The sequence below is a fragment of the Mercenaria mercenaria genome, chromosome 1 (assembly GCF_021730395.1).
Source record: "Mercenaria mercenaria strain notata chromosome 1, MADL_Memer_1, whole genome shotgun sequence".
Lineage (NCBI taxonomy): Eukaryota > Metazoa > Mollusca > Bivalvia > Venerida > Veneridae > Mercenaria > Mercenaria mercenaria.
In genome coordinates, this window is record NC_069361.1 from 113,331,193 (window position 1) to 113,352,135 (window position 20,943).

Sequence of the window (20,943 nt, forward strand, 5' to 3'; positions counted from 1 at the left end):
CACAAGGTTTTTCTATTTTTAGACCTACTGACCTAGTTTTTGACCGCACATGACCCTGTTTCGAACTTGACCTAGATATCATCAAGATGAACATTCAGACCAACTTTCATGAAGATCCATTTAAAAATATGGCCTTTAGAGAGGTCACAAGGTTTTTCTATTATTTGACCTACTGACCTAGTTTTTGAAGGCACGTGACCCACTTTCAAACTTGACCTAGATATCATCAAGATGAACATTCAGACAAACTTTCATACAGATCCCATGGAAAATATGGCCTCTAGAGAGGTCACAATGTTTTTCTATTATTTGACCTACTGACCTAGTTTTTGATGGCACGTGACCCACTTTCGAACCTGACTTAGATATCATCAAGGTGAACATTCTGACCAATTTTCATGAAGATTTCATAAAATATATGGCCTCTAGAGAGGTCACAAGGTTTTTCTATTTTTAGACCTACTGACCTAGTTTTTGACCGCACGTGACCCAGTTTCTAACTTGACCTAGATATCATCAAGATGAACATTCAGACCAACTTTCATACAGATCCCGTGAAAAATATGGCCTTTAGAGAGGTCACAAGGTTTTTCTATTATTTGACCTACTGACCTAGTTTTTGATGGCACGTGACCCAGTTTCAAACTTGACCTAGATATCATCAAGGTGAACAGATGACCAACTTTCATGAAGATCTTGTGAAATATATGGCCTCTAGAGAGGTCACAAGGTTTTTCTATTTTTAGACCTACTGACCTAGTTTTTGAAGGCACGTGACCCAGTTTTGAACTTGACCTAGATATCATCAAGGTGAACCTTTTGACCAATTTTCATGAAGATCCTTCGAAAATTATGGCCTCTAGAGAGGTCACAAGGTTTTTCTATTTTTAGACCTACTGACCTAGTTTTTGATGGCATGTGACCCAGTTTCGAACTTGACCTAGAATTTACCAAGATGAACATTCTGACCCATTTTCGTAAAGATCCCATGAAAAATGTGACCTCTAGAGATGTCACAAGGAAAAGTTTACGCACGCTAGAGGCCATATTTTTCAATGGAGCTTCATGAAAATTGATCTGAATGTTCACCTTGATGATATCTAGGTCAGTTTCGAAACCAGGTCACGTGCGGTCAAAAACTAGGCCAGTAGGTATAAAAATAGAAAAACCTTGTGACCTCTCTAGAGGCCATATTTTTCATGAGATCTTCTTGAAAATTAGTGAGAATGTTCACCTTGATGATATGTAGATAAAGTTCAAAACAGGGTCACGTACCTTCGAAAACTAGGTCAATAAATAGAAAAACCTTGTTACCTCTCTAGAGACCATATTTTTCAATGGATCTTCATGAAAATTGGTCAGAATTTTTATCTTGATAATACCTAGGTCAAGTTCAAAACTAGGTCACTATGTCAAATAATAGAAAAAATGACGTCATACTCAAAACTGGGTCATGTGGGAAGAGGTGAGCGATTCAGGACCATCATGGTCCTCTTGTTTTTCTTCTCAAGGCTAAGCGTTAAACAATGGATATTTTAAGCCATTGCAAACCTGGACTTTATTGATGAATATGGGCCAATTCTTATCAATCAACAAATATATATAATAAAACATCTGAGTAACATCAATATATGTAAATCTGTTGTAAACAAAAATTGTGTCCCGAGGACTCGAGTACCCCTACTGTGATGTTCGCCTAAGACACGAATGCCCCCCACTGTTATGTTCGCCTAGGACATGAATGCCCCCCACTGTGATGTTCGCCTAGGACACGAATGCCCCCCACTGTGATGTTCGCCTAGGACACGAATGCCCCCCACTGTGATGTTCGCCTAGGACACGAATGCCCCCCACTGATGTTTGCCTAGGACACGAATGCCCCCAACTGTGATGTTCGCCTCAGACACAAATGCCCCCCACTGTGATGTTTGCCTAGGACACGAATGCCCCCCACTGTGATGTTCGCCTAGGACACGAATGCCCCCCACTGTGATGTAAGGACTAGAGTGAGTTTGTGCACTTGCACAACATGCAAGGTATACACAAGTTAAGGAGCAGATAGGAAAAATCACCATTAAATGTAACATTGACCTTAAGCTAGGAGTCTGGGTCTTGTATGTGATGTGAAAGTTTGTACCAAGTTCTTTGGATATCCCTCTATGCTATCAAAGACCAACCCAGAAAAATGACTGATTATTCTTGAATGTGATATTCTCAAAAAGAGGGCCAAGATGGCTCTAGGCCGCTCACCTGTGTAACACACCATAACAATGTAAACATGTTCTACCTAGTGATTACATGGAAACAAAAAATTAATATTCTGACCAATTTTCAGTAAGATTGGACCAAAAAACGTGGCATCTTGAGTGTAAACAAGCATTTGACCTAGTGACCTAGTTTTTTACCCCAAATACGAGCAAGCCTATTCTTTGATTTGACTAGGTGACCTAGTTTTTAACCACACATGACCCAGATAAAAATTCCTAAGATATTTCATGCAGACAAACATTCTGACCAAGTTTCATGCACATCAAATGAACAAAAGAGTGTTAACACACTTTTCCTTTGATTTGACCGGGTGACCTAGTTTCTGATCCCATATGACTCAGTTTCAAACTTGGGCTTGGAACCATCAAGATAAACATTCTGACCAAGTTTCATGAAGATAGGGTCATAAATGGGTCCTCTAGCTTGTTTACAAGCTTTTCCTTTTATTTGACCTGATGACCTAGTTTTTGACCCAACATGACCTAGTTTTGATCCAGGCCTAGAGATCATCAAGATAATCATTCTGTGCAAGTTTGTATCAAATCAAAGTATAAATGAAACCTCTTTATGGCTGAAAAGGCCAAAATAAAAAGTTTTCTCTAGAACCCATGATGGAATCTAGCCGGTTTTCGAAAGGAACCGAGATCTTATTGTGATTTAAATTGTGTGTTAGTGTGGTTAAAATCAATATAAAATGTCAATTCTATCATGTTCACAAGGTAAAAAATCCTTTTGGCTGTTTTAAGGGTCAATCAGGGACCGTAACTCCGGAACCTATGATTGGATCTGACAGATTCATCAAGGAATCCAAGATTTATTGTTGTTGAAGATATTTTGCAGGTTTGTATCAAATCAAATCGTAAATGAAGTCTCTATATGGCTGCAAAAGCCAAAACAGCAAATTTTGGACCTTTAAGGGGCCATAACTCTGGAACCCATGATGGGATCTGGCCAGTTTTCGAAAGGAACCGAGATATTATGCCAATACAAGTTGTGTGCAAGTTTGTTTAAAGTTGATTGCAAAATGTGGTCTCTATCATGTTCACAAGCCAAAAATGGCAAATTCTGGCCCTTTAAGGGGTCATAACTCTGGAACCCATGATGGGATCTGGCCAGTTTTCGAAAGGAACTGAGATAATATGCCCATACAAGTTGTGTGCAAGTTTTATTAAAGTTGATAGCAAAATGTGGTCTCTATCATGTTCACAAGCCAAAAATGGCAAATATTGGCCCTTTAAGGGGCCATAACTCTGGAATCAATGATGGGATCTGGCCAGTTTTCGAAAGGAACTGAGATATTATGCCCATACAAGTTGTGTGCAAGTTTTATTAAAGTTGATTGCAAAATGTGGTCTCTATCCTGTTCACAAGCCAAAAATGGCAAATTTTGGCCCTTTAAGGGGCCATAACTCTGGAACCAATGATGGGATCTGGCCAGTTTTCGAAAGGAACCGAAATATTATGCCCATACAAGTTGTGTGCAAGTCTGATTAAAATCAGTTACAAAATGTGGTATTTATCGTGTTCACAAGGAAATTGTGGACGGACGGACGACAGGCGATCACAAAAGCTCACCCTGTCACTACTTGACAGGTGAGCTAAAAATGGGAAAATGAGCTATATCACTCACCTGCTCAAATATGCTACATGCAATATATGTAAGGTCTGTGCCATGTGGTTCCAGGAGATTTTGAGTTTACTACTACATAATTATGTCTATGTGACCCCAGGGGTCATGATTTAAATGAACTTGGTAGACAAGCATTGATAAGTGTTTTTCTAATCAGATAAAGTTTCATTGTTATAGTTTAACAAGAGGATTTGGATCGCTTGGTGAAGATCAACGTATGTTAAGGTTTGAATCCTACGGGGGCAAATAGATGAGCCCTATTTCGAACTTTTTATCTGTTTAACCTTTAGTGTGCTACCGACGACTGCAGTTGCTCTCAACTTACACTGCTACAAAGATTTTTGTAGCTAAAGTAAGTTGGTTTCTGTTACGGAAAAAAACACCATCTAAGAAGTCAAACTCTATGGCACAGTTTTATAAATTTTTATTTATTTACAAGATTTTAGTACTTACAAACAACTAGAAAACTAAAGTATCTGTCATCAACTACTAAAGCAGTGGAACACAAAGTTCTTTCAGAATTTTATATCTATGAAAATAATGGAAATCAAACAAAGACAAGGAAGTTCAGTGCTAGCACCGAAATATAGCCAATTTAAAACATACATATATGAAACAGCATGTGTTATGAGTAATGTTTAGAAAACATGCACATGAACATCTTTATTCTTATAATTTTACAGTCAAACCTTTGTTTAAGAATACCTCTGAAGAAAGACCTCTGTGTGAATAAAGATCAGCCTTGTGGAAACAGAGCACTATTCACCAACAGCACTTCTATCTGTCAACAAATACCACTTTTCCTTCTTTCCAGAGACGGTCTTTGTTCACAGGTTTGACTGTATTTCCAATAGATCTAAAACTATATTAAAGTTGAGCAACATATTTGTATCAAAGAAATATTTTTTAATTCCTCCAAAGGCAAAAATAAAAGAAGCTCATACACTTGTTTGTTTAACTAGTCGGTGATGAAAATTCTGTGTCTAAGGCCTAAAAAAAATTCTTTGTTTCACAAAATACGCCCGTCAGATGAAAACTGTTTGACTTAGAAAGCGGATACGGCTAAATTTGCAGTTTTTCGAGTAATTCAATGGCCATAATCCATGAGTGCCTGGGGCGATTTGGCTAGTTATCGAACTTGGCCAAGATATTTTGCCCACAAACATTGTCAGTAAGTTTGGTGAAGATTGAATGAAAACTGTTCAACTTAGACAGCCGACATGCTTTGGATGCCGACCGCCCGCCGCCATGGGTGTTCACATTATACACCTCGCTCTTTTAGAGACGGGCATACAAAAATGACTGAAAAAAAAACTCATAAAAGGAGGGTTGTTTTATCTCTGGAAGATAAGGTCAAAGCAAGTTTTAATCATGATTTTTGTACATTACTTGTACATAGTTATTTAATGCAAACATAACATATATTTTTATTGTATTTATTTTTTAAACATAATACTTTAAATTTACAATAACTTACTTCACAACTCAGAATCTTATGTCTTAAACATATATAAAAGATAATGGAATCCACAAAATGGCATACAGTCATGTAGTTACACATTGTATTAAACAACTGACCTTGCTATTTAGTGAACCAGAATTAAAAGACTCCCTGTCATATATGACCTTATATGGATGGTCCCGTGGAAAGTCACATTATGACAAGTTTGACTGTAATGAGTAACAGTAAATCCTTGGTCTTTGCAAGTGAATAAAACAAGAGCTAACGCAGGAGATAGCGCTCTCAACTATTTCGATGCTGGATAGTGAAAATATGCACATCCGAGGAAGCTGGAGCAGTCACTGGAGTGTTTAATGACTCCAATGTGGATGAACGTATTTGGATAATAGCTTAATTATGTTTGTGTCAAAAGAATCAAGTAATAAGAAAGATAAAGATAAAATTATCAAAATTTTAAATAAGTATAATTCTAATAAAAAAGGGGGCATAATGCATGTAATATTGGTGCAAGAGTGATGCATCTTGTGTCATATGATGTGTAACAACTACTTTAAGTTTGAATCAAATCCATTTAGTAATGAAAGAGATAGAGTGAAATTGCACCAAAACTTTAACCTGAAATTCAAAGTAAAAAGGGGAGATAATTCATGAAATACTGGTGCTAGAGTTATGGTCCTTGTGTTATATGATGTGAATGATGATGCCAAACAACTATTTTAAGTTTGAATCAAATCCTCTCTGTAATAATGGAGATATAGTGAAAATGCATCAAAATTAACCTTAAATTCTAAGTAAAAAGGAGGCATTAATTTATTCATGAAAAATTGGTGCCAGAGTTATGGACCTTGTGTCATATGATGTGGGTGATAAGGTGGAACAACTATTTTAAGTTAGAATCAAATCCATTTAGTAATAACAGAGATAGTGTGAAAGTGCACCAAAACGTTAACCTGAAATTCTAAGTAAGAAGGGGGCATAATGCATGGAAAGTTGGTTACAGAGTTATGGACCTTGTGTCATATGATGTGGGTGATGATGTGAAAAAACTATTTTAAATTTGAATCAAATCCATTTAGTAACTAGAGATGCTATTGAGAAAAGCGCATGTCTCCCACAACTGCCCCTATGAAAAATGTTAGTTTCTCTAGATGTTTTAGACGAGTGGATCCAATTAGATGGTCTGGATGAGTGGATCCAATCAGTAATTCAAGGGCCATAAATCAAAATTGCCTGGGCGGATCTGGCTAGTTATCGAACATGGGTAAGGTCTTATGGCCAAACACATTTTGTTCAAGTTTGGTGAAGATCGGATGAGAAATGTTCGACTTAGAGAGCGGACAAGAGTAAACAGACGGATTTTTTCAGTAATTCAAGGGCCATAACTCTAAAATGCCTGGACCGATTTGGCTAGTTATCGAACTTGGCTGAGGTCTCATGGTCAAACACATTTTGTTCAAGTTTGGTGAAGATCGGACGAGAAATGTTCGACTTAGAGTGCGGACAAGAAAAAAAAGGCCGATTTTTCGATAATTCAAGGGCCGTAACTCCAAAATGCCTAGACCGATTTGGCTACTTATCGAACTTGGCCGAGGTCTCATGGTCAAACACATTTTGTTCAAGTTTGGTGAAGATCGGATGAGAAATGTTTGATTTAGAGTGCGGACATGAGTAAAAAGGCCAATTTTTTGATAATTCAAGGGCCGTTACTCCAAAATGCCTGCGCCGATTTGGCTAGTTATCGAACTTGGCCGAGGTCTCATGGTCAAACACATTTTGTTTAAGTTTGGTGAAGATTGGATGAGAAATATTTAAATTAGAGTGCAGACAAGGGTAAAAAGACCGATTTTTGGTAATTCAAGGGCCATAACTCCAAGATGCCTGGACCAATTTGGCTAGTTATCGAACTTGGCCGAGGTCTTATGGTCAAACACATTTTGTTCAAGTTTGGTGAAAATCAGATGAGAAATGTTCGACTTAGAGTGCGGACAAGCTTTGTGACAGACACACACACAGACTGGAGTAAATCAATATGTCTCCCACACCACTGTGTTGTGGGAGACATAATAACTGAGATAGCATGGAAGTGCATGAAAACTTTAACCTGAAATTCTAAGTCAAAAGGGGGGATAATTCATGAAATATTGGTGCAAGAGTTATGGCCCTTGTGCCATTTGATGTGGGTGATGATGAGGAATAACTATTTTAAGTCTGAAACAAATCCATCAAGTAATTACAGAGATAAAGAGAAAGTGCATCAAAACTTTAACCAAAGTGCGGATGCGGAAGGACAACGACACCGGGTAGAGTAGGACAGCTCTCCATACTTCATATAGTCGAGCTAAAAATCGTGTATAAAAAGTCTGAGATGTTTTATTTGTTTTATAAATCATGCATTCAGGAAGACAAATGCCTTGGCCTAGTGGTTCTCAAGTCACTGTTCAGGCTTCTGTGACCTTGACCTTTGATCAAGTGACCTCAAAATAAATAGGGGTCATCTACTCTGCAAGTCCAATCATTCTATTCAGTTTCAACATTGTAGGTCAAGTGGTTCTCAAGTTATTTCCAAAAAATAATTTTACATAAACAGGCCACTGTGGCCTTGACCTTTAATAGACTGACCCCAAAATCAATAGGGGTCATCTACTCTGCATGTTCAATCATCCTATGAAGTTTCAACATTCTGGGTCAAGTGGTTCTCAAGTTATTGATCGGAACTGGTTATCAATGTTCAGGCCCCTGTGACCTTGACCTTTAACGGAGTGACCCCAAAAACAATAGGGGTCCTCTACTCTGCATGTTCAATCATCCTATGAAGTTTCAACATTCTGGGTCGAGAGGTTCTCAAGTTATTGATTGGAACTGGTTATCAATGTTCAGGCCCCTGTGACCTTGACCTTTAACAGAGTGACCCCAAAATCATTAGGGGTCATTTACTCTGCATGAACAATCATCATATGAAGTTTCAACATTCTGGGTCGAGAGGTTCTCAAGTTATTGATCGGAAATGGTTTTCCATGTTCAGGCCCCTGTAGCCTTGACCTTTAACAGAGTGACCCTAAAATCGTTAGGGGTCATCTACTCTGTATGACCAATCATCCTATGAAATTTCATCATTCTGGGTCAAGTGGTTCTCAAGTTACTGACCGGAAATGGTTTTCAATGTTCAGGCCCCTGTGACCTTGACCTTTCACAGAGTGACCCCAAAATCTTTAGGGGTCATCTACTCTGCATGACCAATCATCCTATTAAGTTTCAACATTCTGGGTCAAGTGGTTCTCAAGTTACTGACCGGAAATGGTTTTCAATGTTCAGGCCCCTGTGAGCTTGACCTTTAATAGAGTGACCCAAAAATCGATAGGGGTCATCTACTCTGCATGTACAATCATCCTATGAAGTTTCAACATTCTGGGTCAAGTGGTTCTCTAGTTATTGATCGGAAATGGTTTTCCATGTTCAGGCCCCTGTGACCTTGACCTTTGACAGAGTGACCCCAAAATCAATAGGGGTCATCTACTCTGCATGTTCAATCATCCTATGAAGTTTCAACATTCTGGGTCGAGAGGTTCTCAAGTTATTGATCGGAACTGGTTATCAATGTTCAGGCCCCTGTGACCTTGACCTTTAACAGAGTGACCCCAAAATCATTAGGGGTCATTTACTCTGCATGAACAATCATCATATGAAGTTTCAACATTCTGGGTCGAGAGGTTCTCAAGTTATTGATCGGAAATGGTTTTCCATGTTCAGGCCCCTGTAGCCTTGACCTTTAACAGAGTGACCCTAAAATCGTTAGGGGTCATCTACTCTGTATGACCAATCATCCTATGAAATTTCATCATTCTGGGTCAAGTGGTTCTCAAGTTACTGACCGGAAATGGTTTTCAATGTTCAGGCCCCTGTGACCTTGACCTTTCACAGAGTGACCCCAAATCGTTAGGGGTCATCTACTCTGCATGACCAATCATCCTATTAAGTTTCAACATTCTGGGTCAAGTGGTTCGCAAGTTACTGACCGGAAATGGTTTTAAATGTTCAGGCCCCTGTGACCTTTAATAGAGTGACCCAAAAATCGATGGGGGTCATCTACTCTGCATGTACAATCATCCTATGAAGTTTCAACATTCTGGGTCAAGTGGTTCTCTAGTTATTGATCGGAAATGGTTTTCCATGTTCAGGCCCCTGTGACCTTGACCTTTGACAGAGTGACCCCAAAATCAATAGGGGTCATCTACTCTTCATGACCAATCATCCTATGAAGTTTCAACATTCTGGGTAAAGTGGTTCTCTAGTTATTGATCGGAAATGGTTTTCCATGTTCAGGCCCCTGTGACCTTGACCTTTGACAGAGTGACCCCAAAATCAATAGGGGTCATCTACTCTTCATGACCAATCATCCTATGAAGTTTCAACATTCTGGGTCAAGTGGTTCTCAAGTTACTGACCGGAAATGGTTTTCAATGTTCAGGCCCCTGTGACCTTGACCTTTAATGGAGTGACCCCAAAATCGACAGGGGTCATCTACTTTGCATGTACAATCATCCTATGAAATTTCAACATTCTGGGTCAAGTGGTTCTCTAGTTATTGATCGGAAATGGTTTTCAATGTTCGGACCCCTGTGACCTTGACCTTTGATGGAGTGACCCCAAAAACAATAGGGGTCGTCTACTCCAGCAGCCCTACAACCCTATGAAGTTTGAAAGTTCTAGGTCAAATGGTTCTCCAGTTAGGCCAGCATTTTTTAATTTTCTGGTTTACGGGAGCGCCGACCCTACTTTTTGACAAAACAAAATAAGAATAAAAGTTATTTTCAGTATTTTTATTTTCATTTTACCCGCCGACCGTCCATAATTGCTGCTGCCAAAAATAAAAGTTTAACTGTATGGTAGAGGTTTTTAATCTAGATCAGTAGACGCATGAAAAATGGCGGCCTACATGAATGTACATTGTGTGAAATTAAATAGGAAAAATATAGAAGTTTACAGACAATAATCTTTGGAGTAAGTTGGCAGAGATAACAAGTATTGTAAACAAATTGGATCCGAGTAGAAAATACAACATCTAAAGCTTGACATTAGGAGTAATCACCTACGAAAAAAGACCTTCACCTCAACGTTGTCCAGATGTTCAAAAATCTGGCGTATCACATGTACGAGATTTGTTGTCTGTATATTAATATGAACTTAGGTGCTACCTAGAAGGCAGAGCTCCCTTGAAAAATCACCAGTGCCCCTTGAAAATTAAAGGAGTGCTGCTGGAATTATCTGGATCCGTTTTAGGAAGTTTATGTCCATTAAGATCTATTAAAATTTTAAGAATTGATGATAATTAATGATTTCTGAATGAATGTCTTAGAATGCAATTTTAGAAGGAAGAATGTGTCCAACTTTAACTCAAATATACTGCTATGATAGACGTCTGGTATGGGAAAATGAAAATCATCTACATGTAAAAAGCTTGTTTAAAATCCAAAAGACTAGCCATCTTTAAAAGTCAGTGATGAGAATTTTACCCAGAGAAAATCACTGTTCTCGAAAACTCCTGTTTTATTTACTGAACTGCTAAGTTAACAGTCTATGACATTTTATGGTTAATCTTTTAGCACTACTGGTATAGAATCTGAATGGTAGTAGGAACCTTTTTTTAAAAATAAGTTTTATCTACAGACAGTACATTGGAACCTGACACCACTAACAAAACACTTGTTAAATTTCACATGAATGACTTTATTTTTTACAATACTTTCAAAGCTCATAATAAATGAATAAATACAAAAAAAAACTGAAATAAAAAAAAAAAACACAAATTAAAAAAATGCATTTGGTGAGAATCGAACTCCCGACCTCTGGTTTTCAATGCGAACTCGCTAACCACTGCACCAATGTGGAAGTATGACGTCATCAACTCAAATATAAGTATATATAATAAATTTCAGTTATGGAAGCGTGACGAAAATCGTTTCGCATTGAAAATATTGTATTTTATCTTTTTTTCTTCGTAGAAAATGTATTTAGCACTAAATTCTTATTATCAGACGCTCATTTACATTTTTATTCAACGTTCAAACAGTAAGCGAAACGCTTTTGTAAACCGTAAACAGCAAGCGTCTGCTGACGTCTTACTGATTAATTACTATGAGCATTGTGTGCTGGAAGAAACCCGAACAACACCGATTCCAAAAAAGTACCACGAATTTTCAACTCGATAGTAATTCTTTATACAGTTTTATTCATTTTGTTTTTCACACGTTTAACCGTAATGCGACGCTGTCGGCACCGCTTCACGGCGCCGGTAGCTCTGTTACAATTGGACAACGATCAAATTCATGTGGGACTGTCAGAAAAATACCACAATTCATAAAAAAGGAAAGAAACCAAAGAAGAGCAAAAGTGAGTCAACTTGCTAAACACATTTTTTTTACTTTGAAGTCTTGAGGGGTAGAGAAGAAAAAAAAAAACTAATGTCACAATTTTCAGTAGTTCTGTTCTATATAAAGTGCAATTTCAATGTAAAATGACACATGTACCTGCAATTGCTTGACAATGATAAATGTAATAAAAGATTCAAACTAGTCAAAATAATTGGACAGTCCGAGTGGAACTAATGGCCATATGAAAAAGATTCTCTCAATATTTCCTAGAACTGCGTAAAATTAGTTTGACTAAAGTTCTAGCCAGCTACTGTAACTCAAAAGATAATTATCAGACATGAAACTCCCAGCAATATTCTCATCTTCACTTAAGTATATCGATAAAATCTGTAAGAAGACCTTTTGAAAGTAAGTATGGGATGAACATTCAGACACTATATGCCACATGTGCTTTTGACACTGAGGAACACATAATGACATATCAAGTAATAAATGTTTTTTTCGGACTCATAAAACTTAATAATTCCAAGTCCCATCTCAGTGAAGGGAAACTGGCTGATTCGGACCATGGCTGATTCGGCCCAGGCTTATTAGGACCAAATATTTTGGCTGATTCGGACCAAAATCTTTGAACAAAAGTACAAAATAACCATATATTTTGGCTGATTTGGACCACAAACTTTGATTTAAGAGTCAATAAGGACCATATATTTTGGATTTTTCAGCAATGTTCAGGAAATAGTCTTGATTATAGGGATTTAACTTGAAGTAAGGACATTTATATGATAAAATATACACCGTACAAGCAGGTAAGAAGTTTTGACAAGCTAAAATGCATCAGTTATGCATTTAAATAAGCATTTTAATAATTCTTTGCATCAGAAATTAAACTTAATACTCACAAATGTTATTTTTACTCATGATATTAGTATCAGGAACAATTTGGGCCAAATAAGCCAAGTAAATTTGGGCCGAATCAGCCATGGTCCGAGTCAGCCTGTATTCCAGTGAAAAGTCTTATAAATCTCAGATAATGTTGTTTGAACATCAGTCGACTGGTTGTTATTTTGTACACATTTTAACTGAATCAAAATTCAGATTGTTTTGGCTTGTTGTACAATATAGGTGGCACTGACAGTCGGTAAAATATAAAACAATATTCAAGCCACTGAAACTTTACCAAAGCAATTTAATTTTAAAGTCAGTGTGCATAATATTTATCAATTCGTAGCTTTTCATTTCTAGTATGACAGTGCCTGACTTTTAAGACTGCATCTCCAGCGAAGTAATATGCATGTATGCAGGATGCAGACCTAAAGTAGTCATTGTATATCCCCATTTTAATAGCAGTTTTTATTCATGTTTATATAATAAACATTATGCAGTGTTCTTATGATATGACAATGTCAACTGTGGTATATGTATATTTTATTATGAAAAATGTTTCCATATGTCTATTTTTACTACAAAATAGATACATACAAAAACACAAATAGTGGTAGAAAACAACAGTATACTGAGATGATGAGATATAAACCAGTTCAGAATAGTTCATTTATGAGCGTGTATGCAATTTAAGCTTGCAAGCTTGTTTTCTGTGGTTTACAAAAAATGAAAAAATTGTATCCTTTTGGACGTTTTATTTTTATTTATTTGGTCGACTGCTCAAAATTGGGACTTTTATTTTTATTTGTCCCCCCCCGACCCAAATTTTTTGAAAAATCTCCCGTAAACCAGAAAATAAAAAAAATGTTGGCCTTATTGCTCGGAAATGAAGTGTGACGTACGGACAGGGCAAAAACAATATGTCTCCAGGGGGAGACATAATAATTTGAACAATCTTGGTAGAGTGTCACAGTAGGACCATTTGTGTAAAATTATTCTAAAATCGGGCCAGCAGTTTCATACAAGATTTTTAATGTTTCCACTATATTATATATATACATATAGGGAAAAGTGACCACGCCCTCTGGGCCCATGTTTTTTGACCTATCAACATAATTTGAACAATCTTGGTAGAGGGTGACATAAGGACCATTTGTGTGAAATTATTTCAAATTCGGACCATCGGTTTAGGAGATGTCATTTGAAGACTTTTTTAATTTTTAGCTCTGATGGACGGCATTCTCCCTCTCTCTGCAGTGTAGTGAGAATGTTTACCTGTTTCAGATCACGTGATAGGGCTATTGATACGGAGTATAGGGGTAAGTTCTTTATACATTTTTCTTATTTTCCTAAAAAGCTATCTTTTGAAATAATAAAAATCTTATGCAGTTTTCAGCGCCTAATTCCTTTACGTAAGCCTTTCATTAACTGCCTAATTTTTCTTTTGTTTACAGTATCATTTTTTCATTGTCACATTTTAATAACTTCTCCCACCAGTTGAAGAATCCTAAAGTGTATTAAATATAGTCGCATATAAATCCTACCGGCAACTAATAAAGAACAAGATCATCAAGATAAACATTCTGATCAATTGTCTAGAATGTTTTAACAAGCATAATCCTTTGATTTGAGGAGGTGACCTAGTTTTTGACAATCTGGAACTTACATTGCTCAACTTTCCCGAACCCAAAGTCAGAATGTTGGGCCAGAGTTTGAATATGCTCTTTTTGAAGGCGGGTCTATTTCCGGTAATGGCAGTTCACATAACTCTGAGGCCTATGATGATAATGATAATCAGGAATTTGGGGCCTCCCAAAACTCAAAGCGCCAGAAAGGGGCGAAGATATTAATAAAAATTTTGCTGGCTTGATTAATACAGCCTGTACTAAACCTTGTCAAATCTAAGATTATTGCAAAATATCAGGTTCCTAACAATTGTAAGCAAATGTGTGCTCCTCTGGAAAGTGAAGAAATTTGGTCAGATCTAGTAAAGAACTGTAAGGTTCAATCCACTGATCATGATGCATGCAGTCATTCAGGGGCATTCAAAACCTTCTAACTTCTGGCATGGTCCCAATTTTGCAGCTCTGTAAGCTTCTGAAAACTTACATTTCGAACATACCTGATGCTAAGACATGTATGTCTGATGCGTAAACAGTTTTAAGTCAAGTTCAGCTGAATCTTAGCTTGAAGTGGCGTTATAATATTATGATGCCTTTGCACATTAAACAGAAGTATTTGAGGCTTTGCAGTTAATACACCCCCATTACAACCATCTTGTTTGGCGACAATGTAAGTAAAGAAATAAAGAAATGCGAGATTTCTGTCAAAGTAGGAAAGTATTTTGTTCCTAATAAGGGCTATAAATATCGAGGTAGTACCTCAGGGCCAAACAGGGCAGGTCCATCGAAAGGCCATACCAACAAGAGCTGTCACTGGAGACAGCACGCTCGACTATTTTGATGTGCGATAGTGAAACTGGGCACATCTTAGGAAACTGGAGCTGTCACTGGAGTGTTTAATGACTCCAATGATGGATGAAGATATTGCACAATAGACTGAGTCTGTGTCAAAAATATTAAGTAATAAGAGGTAAAGATAAAGTGTATCAGAACACTATATAAGTATAATTCTAAGCAAAAAGGGGGCATAATTCATAAAATATTGGTGCAAGAGTTATGCACCTTGTATCATGTGATGTAGGTGATGATGTGGAACAACTACTTCAAGTTTGAATCAAATCCATTTAATCATCAAAATTAACCTTAAATTTCTAGTAAAAGGGGGCATAATTCATGAAAAATTGGTGCCACAGTTATGCATTTTGTGTCATATGATGTGGGTGATAAGGTGGAATCAAATCCATTTAGTAATAACCGAGATAGAGTGAAAGTGTATCAAAGCTTTAACCTGAGTTTTAAGTAAAAAGGGGGGATAATTTATGAAATATTGGTGCAAGAGTTATGGCCCATGTGTCATATGATGTGAATGATGATGTTGTACAACTATTTTAAGTTTCAATCAAAAACATTCAGTAATAACTGAGATAGAGTGAAAGAGCATCAAAACTTTAACCTAAAATTCTAAGTAAAAGGTGGGATAATTCATGAAATATTGGTACCAGAGTTATGGGCCTTGTGTCATATGATGTGGGAGATGATGTTGAACAACCGCTTTCAGTTTGAATCAAATCCATTAAGGAATAACTGAGATAGAGTGAAAGTGCATCAAAACATTATAGTTACTTGTTGTGGTGTCCACAATTTAACTTGGGCAAGGAATCATACGTTGAAGAAGAGCTCATAAATGTGCAGGAAGACGATGTACCTATTACAAACCATCGTGAAGATACATCGGCAGTGGGTGCCACCAAAAGAAATGACATAATGAACTTGCTGGCTTTAACTCTCGGAACTGAAAAAATGTGTGCCAAGTGACCATTTTTGTGAACAGACACGATGCGAAATATTATTTTTCATTTCTATAAGCCTTAAATTGTGAACATTACTTTTCTCAGATAGTAAGGCAACTTACTGGACAAGTTATGTCAATATACATGTAAATTTGATGTTTGCAAACTGTGAGTATTCTGCTGCAAGTTAACTTTGCAAACAAATTGATTGGGGAAAATGTATGTCAAATATCTTCTTAATTCTATAATGTTCATAAAAAGTTTTTCTGTTATACTGTGATTTAATATTTTATTATACAGACAACAAAGCAAATTGCATTTGGTTTTCCTTTTTAGTTATAAGCTGGTCTATTCTAGATGGCACACTTTGGTTGAAGTTTTGCATCCAAGTACATATGGCTATCATTCAAAGGCATATAGCTTTGGTTTTCCTCACTAGGTAGTCCCATAACTCTGACAAGTGTATTGGCCAAATCAGTCCCCTTTACATACAACTTAAAATTGCCTTTCTTAATGACTGGAAGAAAGTGCTAAAAAAGTTTGTTTACAGTATGGCAATACAACTATTTACCAGTGTTTACATATTGAAACTGTAAAACATACTCAACATTTTAATTTCTTTCATTTGAGATACATTCATGAATGTTATTTATAAATACATTTTCCCTTTATCTAAAAGATGAACAGAATTATATATCCATAATTTTGTATGATACTCGCGTGAACGGGAAAGCTGGCATTCTCAAGGGTTTAGTTACATACAATGTACAGAAAGAAATTTTGGACAATCATGACCTTGGGGTATGATCATGCAAATACATGCTGAAGCTACAACTTGTAGAACAAAAACATAACGGGACGAGTATATCTACTCCAAATTTCTAGAAGAATTCTTGGCCAAAACGACTTGATTTTATCCGTTTCTCCTGCAAAATAAAAGCTTTTTAGGCAAAAATACAATTTCTTACCACTGAAACATCAATTGTATATTTTCTTGGGAACCATCATAGCTAGTATAGTACTGCTTTGCTGCTTCATCATTTAACGTTAACTCCATCATTTGCAACAAGTGACTTACGCTGGACGCCATCTTGGAAATTTTGCCGAAACACCTACTGAGTTGAATTGTGCGCGCACCTGCGTTCAAACAGAGAGCACCCCGATTAACTCCGAGCGCTTTCGCTGTTGAATGCGCCTCAAGTGACTTGATCACATGTAAATATATTTACCTAAAACTGGCGGATGGCACTAGTGTTGAGATTTGTAATTCTGTAAATAAAATAACCCATACTCTTGTTAATTTTTAACATAATTTCTCATTAAATACCGACAAATATAAATTTCATACATTTTATTCAAGTATTTTATGTCGAAGTGTTTATGTGCATCTGTATAAAGTTATTGCTATCAATTTGATGTAGGTAAGTTAATAAACATTATAATTTTTTATGTTTTATATATAGGGTGCTGTTCAAGAGAGTAATCATGGAGCGCCCAGTACTATATAGTGCACAGGAAAAAACAAAAAAGATAGAAAGCTGCAACTTCAGCGAGAAAAGAAAACAATCAGACAGAACTTGGATATAACAGGAGTTAAAAATACAGACAGTAATTCATTTCAATAGGATTTAATCAGTGACTGAAAAAAGAAACATGGCAGATTTTTTTTCTGTTAAGATTTATAAAAGGCTGGAATCAATGACTGACATGTAGTGACGGAATATTCTGTAATTCTGTAAACAAAATTTAAATATATGTTAAGATTTCTTATTGTTAAATGCATAAACAAAATCACAATTATTTGAAAACAAAATGTGTAATAAATAATACTAATATTAGTGTTTTTTTTCGAATTCGTAATCGTTGGGATAGCACTGGCATCCTTCTTTTCGCCACAAAGAAATGAAGTTGGCCCAACCATGATAGACTAAATAATGCTGTTGGCCAAATGGAGGGCCAATGAGAAGTGTAGGATTCCAGTTGTTGGGCCAATGGTGTACCAACTGTTGGGCAAATGTTGTGCCAATTAGCCAAATGGCATTGGACCAACGCTGGCATTCTTCGTTAGGCCAACGCCTATCTGTTATCTTGGGAAGCAGTACGTTACCTTCATGGATTCACATACCCTTCCAAATCTACCATACAAGTGGGATATCAGATGAACTAATAGATTTCAATTTTATACTCATATTAGATGAGGAATTACCTTTAATGAAATTTCTAAAGCAATTTAATCACAAAATTCTGCAGAATTTACTAAAAGATTCTTCTGAAAACAAACCAAAAGCAGCCTTTATACCCAAGAGCTTGCTTACAATACCCGAAGCATTGTGAGAATTTTTGCTTCGCCAATTTGTGAATTCATGATGCAGGATTTTGATAATCTTAAAGACATGTTTCCAACTGAAAAATCTTTCTGTAGACCATACTTTCAAAATCAGCAAAAATATAGGTGTTAAAGATTCAGTAAACAAATGGACAAAACAATTCCCTAATGCTTTTATAATTCTTAATGAAATAGGGCAAACTGTATCATGGACATTAATAAGAACAACAGCCTTTTCTGAAGACCAACCATTGTATTTTAATCTGTGTGACAGGATCTGTAGTCAAGGTCAGTCCATACAAAATATTTACATTGACAATTGGTGTCAATGGAGATGGAAATTAAACTCTGTATTTGGCCCAGGACTCTCTGTTAAGCTTGATCTTTTTCATGAAGCATTATCCATCTCAAACAAAATTAGTAAAAACAAACACCACCACTTCTTAGAGGCAGATCTGTCTGATTTATTATCATAAAGTGAAATGAAAAAATCCTACTACTCAGCAAGATGGACAAATTTAAGTTGTTTCTTGGAGAAGGAAAATTCAATACAGTCTCAACATTTCAATTATCAAACAGTGTCCTAGACTTTTTCATTAATATCAATATTCCTGATGATAACAACAAACTAAGAAACTTACAAAATTAGACAGAATAGTGAAATCTTTACTTGTTCTGATGTTTGTCCTATTGCGATTTCAAAATTCTATTAGTTTTATAGTAGGGATGGCAACGAATATTCGAATATTCGTTCATGACACGAATATTCGAATACTGTTTCACTATTCGAATATTCGGAAAAAATATAAAATAACAAGAAACAAATAACAAGAGCACCGCCTTGCGGGTGCTGACGCTCATCTGATTTTTTTTGTATAATAGAAATATTGTCCTACCCATGATTTTCTAAGTCTAAAAAGGGCCATCACTCTTGCAAAAAGCAGGATAGAGTTATGTTTCTTGATGTACAGTGTCCACTTATGATGGTGAAAAACTGTTGCAAGTTTTAAAGCAATAGCTTTGATAGTTTATGAGAAAAGTTGACTTAAACATAATATTCAACCAAGAAAATGATTTTTCTAAGTCCAAAAGGGGCAATAATTATTGCAAAAAGCAGGATGGAGTTATGTTGCTTGCTGTACAGGGTCAGCTTATGATGGTGAACAAGAGTTGCAAGTTTTAAAGCAATAGCTTTGATAGTTTAAGAGAAAAAGTTGACCTAAACATAAAACTTAACCAAGAAATCTGATATTTTGTAAGTCCAAAAGGGGCCATAAATCTTGCAAAAAGCAGGATGGAGTTATGTTTCTTGCTGTACAGGGTCAGCTTATGATGGTGAACAAGTGTTGCAAGTTTTAAAGGAATAGCTTTGATAGTTTAAGAGAAAAAGTTGACCTAAACATAAAACTTAACCAAGAAATCTGATATTTTCTAAGTCCAAAAGGGGCCATAAATCTTGCAAAAAGCAGGATGGAGTTATGTTTCTTGCTGTACAGGGTCAGCTTATGATGGTGAACAAGTGTTGCAAGTTTTAAAGGAATAGCTTTGATAGTTTAGGATAAAAGCTGACCTAAACATAAAACTTAACCAAGAAAACTGATTTTCTAAGTCCAAAAGGGGCAATAATTCTTGCAAAAAGCAAGATGGAGTTATGTTTCTTGATGTACAGGGTCTGCTTATGATGGTGAACAAGTATTCCAAGTTTCAAAGCAAAAGCTTTGATAGTTTAGGAGAAAAGTTGACCTAAACATAAAACTTAACCAAGAAATCTGATATTTTCTAAGTACAAAAGGGGCCATAAATCTTGCAAAAAGCAAGATGGAGTTATGTTTCTTGCTATACAGGGTCAGCTTATGATGGTGAACAAGTATTCCAAGTTTCAAAGCAATAGCTTTGATAGTTTAGGAGAAAAGCTGACCTAAACATAAAACTTAACCAGGCAACGCCGACGCAGACGCCGACACCGACGCCGACGCCGACGCCGACAACCGCTCAAGTGATGACAATAACTCATCATTTTTTTTTTTCAAAAAATCAGATGAGCTAAAAACCAAATGCAAGAACCAGTATGTTCGTCTATCTAATTTACCAACATTCGCTTTCATAGTAAATACGCGCGAAAATGGCTTCCGTCGCTGTCAGACGTGTCACTTTGTATATTAGCATGCCGATATTGTACATCGCTATGGTGATGACATCGTACCCTGTAGTAAGTACCGCTAATTGCTTACCTTCAGAAATTTTATTAGTCCCCAATTAATGTAAATCCGTTACATATCGCCTTGTTTTCGGTAGGTGCGAACCGCATATAATTAAAAATCATCAGAAAGCACTTGAACTAATGACTCGGATTTCAGTCAAAGTCGATTCAAGATGTATTTCAGTAAACAAGGGGGGTATTCGATCTACTCCTTACCACCAAAACAAAATGGCGGCCAAAACTGAAAATGTGAGTTTTTCTTACTTTTTATCTTTTTCAAAGATTTCTAGACCATGACACATGGCTATCAACCTGCTCCACTGTTTTTTCTATTTATCAGTACCTTTAACTTTGGAAACAGTGCTGTAATTTGTCTAAAATGCTGGTCATGG

General features: G+C 36.5%; 1 long non-coding RNA gene across 1 annotated transcript; it reads left to right on the top strand.

The window, feature by feature from the left end:
• The first annotated feature begins 10,182 nt into the window (after positions 1-10,182).
• LOC128547769 (uncharacterized) lies at positions 10,183-17,751 on the top strand. The gene is made up of 3 exons (XR_008366644.1): positions 10,183-10,358; positions 13,838-13,932; positions 17,489-17,751. It is a non-coding gene; the product is annotated as an uncharacterized LOC128547769 (long non-coding RNA).
• Positions 17,752-20,943: the final 3,192 nt, after the last annotated feature.